Source organism: Cupressus sempervirens, chromosome 1 (genome assembly GCF_028749045.1).
Source record: "Cupressus sempervirens isolate cs-2001-9-10 chromosome 1, ASM2874904v1, whole genome shotgun sequence".
Classification (NCBI taxonomy): Eukaryota; Viridiplantae; Streptophyta; class Pinopsida; order Cupressales; family Cupressaceae; genus Cupressus; species Cupressus sempervirens.
The window spans coordinates 285,812,779-285,820,396 of NC_143118.1; positions in this window are offsets into that span (position 1 = coordinate 285,812,779).

The following is a 7,618-nucleotide window of genomic DNA, read 5'->3' on the forward strand; positions in this document are numbered from 1 at the left end:
TTACTGAATCTATGACAAAATTTTAAATGAAAAATCTTCCATAAAAAAATTATTTTCATAAAAGACTAAAACTCTATTATAAATAAATTATTTATTATTTATAAAGATTATAAAAATAATTACTAGAGAAGAGCCACAAGTGTCCATGAAGATTCATATTGTAAAAATGGTATAACTAAGCTTATAATGAAGAAATATTTAGAGCAAATTTGTATCCATTAAAATCTTTAATAATAAATTAAATCAAAATCAATATAATTTATTACTTAAAGATATTCATAGTTCCATCTAACCACCTCCCAAATCAAAATATCATGGAGCCAAGATTGCAATCAAGGGACAAAAATAGACTTATTCAAAATAGCATCTGCATATGGATTTTCATATAGCATAAGACTGTAATGAGCTCTACCTTGGACAACCTCCATGCAAGTGTGTTGATCATTAGGATCATCATAATTTCATGCCCAATTATCAACCATTAAATCATCCTCAACTTCCAACTTACAGTACACCCTTATTTTCACCTTCTCACCTCTCTTTGCAACATAAGCATGTTTCTTAACACTATCCCTATAACTCCAATGTTTGCTGAACATGAAGAAGATGCATAGAGATAGAGGGAAACAAAAGAAGGTGTAGGTAGACATGAAGATTAAAGGAAATAAAAACATAGTCATTAATGAATAGAGATATAAGAAGAGGATGAATATGAGATAAAATAGAGAGAGTTAGGGAGGCACAAAGAGACATCTAGATGGTGATATAGATTCATAGAGATCATCATATTAATACTTAGTTTTCTCTAATTCAAAAAATATTGAAGATATCATGCTAGAACTCTATTATTGATTTTGTATTGACTTCATACTTAATTTTTCTTCTTTAGGTCATCCTTTTTAGGTTTAAGTGTATGTGCATATATGAATGATTATTGGCAATTGTAAAACTTGATCATCTTCTTATGTAACAATATTTCTATGCTTAGATGAATACACTATTTATTTGATTATATATCTATAAAATTGGTCTGTACAATGAAGGCCAACCGTCTACAATCCAAGGTTTTAATTCAGATAACAAATGGAGAGCTTCTCAAGCTACTAATTTCTTTCATGGAGTTCCTAATAAATCTCAAGGTTCTCATTTAGGTGACCAATTGCTAGGAGGTCCACGAATATTGCCTGATAAAGTTTATTGCCAGGAGGTCCTAATCGATCTTGACTAATAAAGTTTATTGCTAATCAATATTGTATAAAAAATTCAAACTAATTAGGTATTGAATTAAACTTGCTAAACAAATGATAGAGAAGGAAAACTTTAAACATGAACAAGATCATAAATCATATGACGATGACATATTGAAAATGATTAACTTATGCTTAAACAGTGATAAAGTTGATTGTTAATCAATATTCTATCAAAGTTTCAAACAGATTAGGTATTGAATTTAATGTCATACATAAACATATCTAATTTAATGTCATACATGAACATATCTAATTTAATGTCATACATGGACATATCTAATTTAATGTCATACATGAACAAACATATAATATAAAATGATAACCAATAATGTCATGTACATTAACAAACACATAATATATTATGATAACCAATAATGTCGTATATGAACAAACATATCATATATTAACCAATAATGTAATAAGTCAAATATTGTCATACATCAAATAAATGTCATCCATCAAATATAAAATGTCATATACATCAAATATGTATCAAATATGTCCACTAATGCCTATATATACATGTCTAGACCAACTATATCTTTTCCTTCCCACAAGGGGAAGGAAAAAAATCTCTTGACATCTTCTGTCGTTGTGTGGAGGGAGATGGTGGAGATGATAAGGTCCTCCTAACATGCTCGCTCATCCTCTTGTTGAGGCTCTTCTCTAACTAGAGCTGATACAAACAAAGTAGATATGAATCAATATTTATTATATGTTGAAATCAAATATATGTACACACAAAATCAATTATTTTCTTACCGCCATCAAATAGTCACTTTGTAAGTCCACCTCGAAGGGTCGTAGATGATCAAACATGACAAGACCCTACAAAAATTCAATAAATATAATCACTTATAGATAACATTAGAAATTTTGAGACTAACTATTATAAACAAAAACTAAAGTGAAGAAAATTCTTTATACATCAGTCAATGGTTGTGAGTTAGCCATAGCTGTGGCCACTCCATGATCAACAGACTGTTGGAGATGAGGAGGGGTGTCTGGACATCATGAGCTGCATGCCATACAATACACATTACATGTAACATGAAACATGAAACACATATAATCAAATGAATTAAATTAACATGAAACAATTGTACATGTACAAAGCTCGTATGATGTTTATGCTTTGAGTCCATAGTAAAGGTTGAGGGTCATGTAGAGAACGGATGCACATGCATAATTTTTTTTGTCAATCCTTAATATGATTACTTAATAAATATATGTATTAATTAAAATGATTAAATCGATATATACCTCTAGACTCATGGAGGGGACAAAAAATGGGCCTGGAGGATCACTGATAGGCTTGACAACACTTTGACCCTGAATTTTGAACAATGTCAATAGATGCTAATTAATTAATCATTCACTATACATATGAAATGTGATCAAAGTAAATTATAATTGTAATTTACCTATCTATTAATGCCAAATGTGTCATTCAGGAACTAATCAGTGACGAGCCCATCATCTGTACTATCTCCAACATGAGTGTGAAATGTGCATAGGGATCTGCATGAAGTGCACATGTGACCATGATGCATAAAAGGCTTCCCCTCAACTAATGGGCTCATGGAATGGATGAGGGTCTACATCAAAGCATTAATGATCCCTAGAGCACTAGCCTCTACATGTTCCTTCAAAAGTGAAGGAATAGTCACATGCTCAGGTTGTGGCTTGACCATAGGTGCCCTAACTACATTAGGGTCACGACGTGCTCCCAGCCTTTCAAATGATGACCCCCCACCTCTACCCTAGGAGTCTAATATATCAAAATAATTGGGGATCTCCCCAAGGACAAACTCACAATATAATTTCTTCAAAAAATACATGGGGACCTTGTGATTTTTGCAAGGAGGGGCATCAAAAACCATCCACCATCAATCCCAAAAATTATTTCTAATAGCATCATGTATGCACCAATGGATGGGAAACCATTTAGTACCCTCTCTAACAGTATTTTTCTCACCTGGTTTTCTAAATAATGCACATATTCTATCTTTTGGTATTTGTTTTTTTTAAACATCTTCATATGACAATTTATTTGCATAATTTTATTTTTGTTCATCCCTTTTAACCCACCAAATATCTAACTGACCACTAACTGAGGCTATCTAGGTCTTAATGGACTCGAGGGATGATGCTAATTGAGCCCTCATTGGATTGGTTTGTCTAGATTCTTTCAACCGAGCAATGAGTCCTTCTAATTCAGTTTTGTCTCTCTCGATTTCATTTATTATATTTTCTTGTGTACCTGGTGGAGGTCTTGCAATTGGTTCGGGTTGTGGAATTTTTTGTTCTTCTTGGGGAGGGTTTTGGTTTTGAGGGTTTTGAGGGTTTTGAGGTTCTTGTGGATTTTCTTGTTGATTATGGACATTTCCTGATAAAAAATCAATTGAAATCCAAATAAATAAACAAATTTAAATAAAAATTGTAAAAACCCTACAAAAAAATATAAAAAACCTACAAAACAATATGAAAAACATATCAAAACATGCAAAATGAAGTTAAGATCACATATGACATTGGCGTCGATGTGCTTGTGATCTCAGATTTTGCCAGCAAGGAGGCATATTGGCAACTAGGATGGCAAAAACCTTTGTTTCTTGAACTTGCGTACACGCTGCTGGTGTAGGAATGCAAAAAAATAGAGATGAAAATGATGGGTTGCGGGTATGCAGCCCATCTATAAAAATTCACTTATTTAAAAGTGCATACGCACTATTGAAAAAAAGAAAAAGAAAGAGTTGTCACCTTCTTAGCACCACAACTCGATGCATATACCCCTTAATCTTTTGCCTTACAACTTGAATAACTTTCTCTACATGTAATATTATGACAAGTGAGCTTAGCCGCATCATCCTCAACATGTATTCTTCATGTCCTCAACTTCAATCCTCATGATATCAACTCTACTAAGAGATATAACAAGTTTACCAAAACATGCTTCTGTAAACTCTATCTCAAAACAAACATCACCAAAACTTTCATAACTTCTTCTAGACTTATCATTTCTACTTATGACATTAACTGCATATACCAGATACTCAGAAGTATCTCCCATAACCTCAAGTGGTTATCATGCTCAACTAGCCATCTGTACCAATTTAATCTTTTCACTATTCTTCTATCAAATACTAGAAAAGACATCAAACATGCTATGTTGAAATCAATAAAAAAACTCAGTCATGAATGTAACATATCATCAGCATTTATGATTCCAACCAATCTTCCAAAAATCTCTCCAATCTTCCAACATTTAGAATGTAAAATTTAATATTTTGACAAAACACTAATCTCTAAGAGTACATAAATAAGTTTGTTACCTTATGATCTCCACCTTACATTTCTACACACTATTAGGGAACCATCTCTTTAAATAAGTTTTGAGAATATTTCACCTATTTAAAATTCATTTTCCTAATCGTAGTCAACTATTGTAAGGACTTTTTGAGGGAGTAGTGAGAGATGAGAATGGTACATGTTTAGTTGTTGTGGCACTTCCCTTAGGAATCTAGAACAACCATTTTATAGAATCCATGGGTGCTTACAAACTATCAAACTTCTAAGTCTCATCCATTGTAGATTTTTTTGATTGAGGGTGATTCTAATAAAATCATTAACTATATAAATAGGAATCACTAGCCTTCATTGAAAAATGGTCATATAATTATAGAAGTAGGAAACACCATCCAAACTTTTTATTTTTGTTTCTTGCTTGTATAGGAAACCCAATGGAGTGGTCTATGGTCTTGCTAACATTAGAATGCATACAAAGGAAATAATTATATTGGAAGGAGAAGAAAATTTAAATGTTGATATTAGAGCCTTCTTTAGATACAATAATATCAGTAGAAGATTTGGAAAAGTAAAAAATCATTAGGCTATAGATAATCTTCTTGAAATTTGTAACAATGATATCATTTGTCCATTTGGGTTGTGGGTTTCAACTAACTATTTTTCCTTAGATGCTTTTTATGTGTTTTGTGAGACTTTTTTGGTGGTCAATTTTATTTAAAGTTTTTTGAAGAGGTTATGTAAAATTCATTTCAGCTCTTTGAATATGGGAGGTTAGTTGAATAGGATTGAGCTTACTTTATGCCATTGCTTGAAGGAGTTAGATATATAGAATGAATTAAAGAAAGGTGGGGTAATGGGATATTTGGAGAAATTGCATGGCTCTAATGCTTTGAATGCCTATTTTTTTATGGAAGATTGGAGTAACAACTCTATGATATTAGAGGGCAAAAAGATTGTGATTGGTGAGGAGATGGTGATTAGTGTTACTAGGATTCGAAAGAAGGGAATGGAGTTTTATGAGGCTACAAAGATATCTTACAATGAAATCATCCTATTTACTAACACAAACCATGAGAAGAAATTTATAGAGAATGGAAATTCTTCTTTTCATGAAAGTGAGAAGATTAAGAAAATTTAAAGGGAAGTTCTTAGGCCTGTTATGGAGTATTTTACTCTAGATGGAAGATAAACCTAGAATCATGGATATCATTTCATTGTGTTTAACCATTTATGGCATAGGATCTTTATTTATTTTCCTTTCTATCTAATGTTGTCCCTTGATTCTAGTGTCAAGATACATCTAATAGGTGTAGACCTAAGAGGAAAGTTCTTCACTAGGGCCTTATTCACTTTACATGTGATTATATTAGGGAAACTAATCCTCTTGTTGCTATTAAATAGAGGAAGGTTTCTATCAAGAGTGGGCACTATGATGATGGGGTTAGGGTGGATACAGAGGAGGAAGTGGAGGTGAATCTCAACACTCTTGTAAAGAAGATGAAATTTTCCCAGACCCAAGTTAGAAAGGATACTTCATAGGAAAGGGATAACTAGGAAGCAAAAGGGATGGATTGTTAATCTCATATTGCCTTTGATATATGAGTGAAAATATACTTAAGTCATTTACTTACTTCATGCTGATCAAGTAATACATGTCGAGCATAAGTTGTCATATAGTACATCTCGAGTGAGAAATACATAGTGTGTCGAGTAACTAGTAAGTGTCAAGTCACTCAAGTACTGAGTAGATGGTATGTGTCGAGTCATTTAGATGCTGAGTAATCAATGGATGCCAAGTCATTTAGAGGTTAGGTTACAACATTGAAGTTGCAGTTGATGCTGAGCATTAGGGACTTCAAGTGCCAAGTGATACATTTTTTACATAGTTGTTTGTAATGGCACAAACTACTATGTAAATAGTTTGGAGTCAATTTAAGGATTGTTTGACAATCTTAAATGATAACAAAAAATCTTTATTGAGAATCCATATATAGTACATGTAGCAAATTAGAAAAAGGGAAGGTTTAAGTGGCAATATGGATGAATCACAATCATTGATTCATACCTAACCCTAAGTCACCTAGGTCTTCTTAAGGAGGATAAACCCTAAACTTTGTAGGAATGTAGAAGGAGAAAAGAGAGAAGTTTACATGTGCAAACTGAGCATTCAAGGTGACTAAGGAGTTGTAATTTGAGATATATTGTAGAATCAATTAGAGGATAATAAAGGAAAGGAATTAGAAGACAAAAAAGATACATCTGATTAGTGAGGATCAAGTACACATCAAGAAAGAGGTGATATGTTATACAGTAGTAGAGTGCTAACTTTAGGATCATTGCTGAGACATTATAACAGATGAACCAGTTAAATCTCTTAATAGAGTGGTCTTAACAAGATTTTGTAAATCATTTAACACAGTGCTTACTTCATTGTAAGTTAAAGTCCTTTTACCAAGCACACTTCTAAGAGGGTGTTGAAATCCTTTAATAGGGTAAGATCTAACAATCTTGTAAGCCTTTAATAGGGCATAACTTTCATAGGGTAGATCACAGTTCATGATCAAACATTGTAACCTTCATTAGATATACTTTATTACTATAGTGTGGAGAGTTGTGGGTGTCATCCCCACCCCAGTTTTACCTTCTCCTTGGAGGGTTTCTGGGTAACCAAATATCTTGTGTCATACATGTTTTGAATGTTTATTTACTTTCAAGCTATGGATATATATATCCTTAATTTGGTATTTTAGTTTACATGTATAGATTGTGAGATGGATGTGTGGTGAATTATTTTAAGGTTGAAGTTTTAAGTGCTAATTCACCCCACCCCCCACCTTAGAATTTACTTTTCCCATTGTATTTCCAACATGGATATGTGTATGTGTAGGATCATGATGGGCCAAAAAGTGGTGATATTAAAAAAATCACTTCTCATCTAAATTTGATGAAATCAAAAGGCTTTCTTAAAATAATTATCATCCTTCTGTTGATATAATTGTTGGAAAATTATGAGTTTAGTAAGAAACTATTACTTATTTTATAATGCAGTTACTTATAAA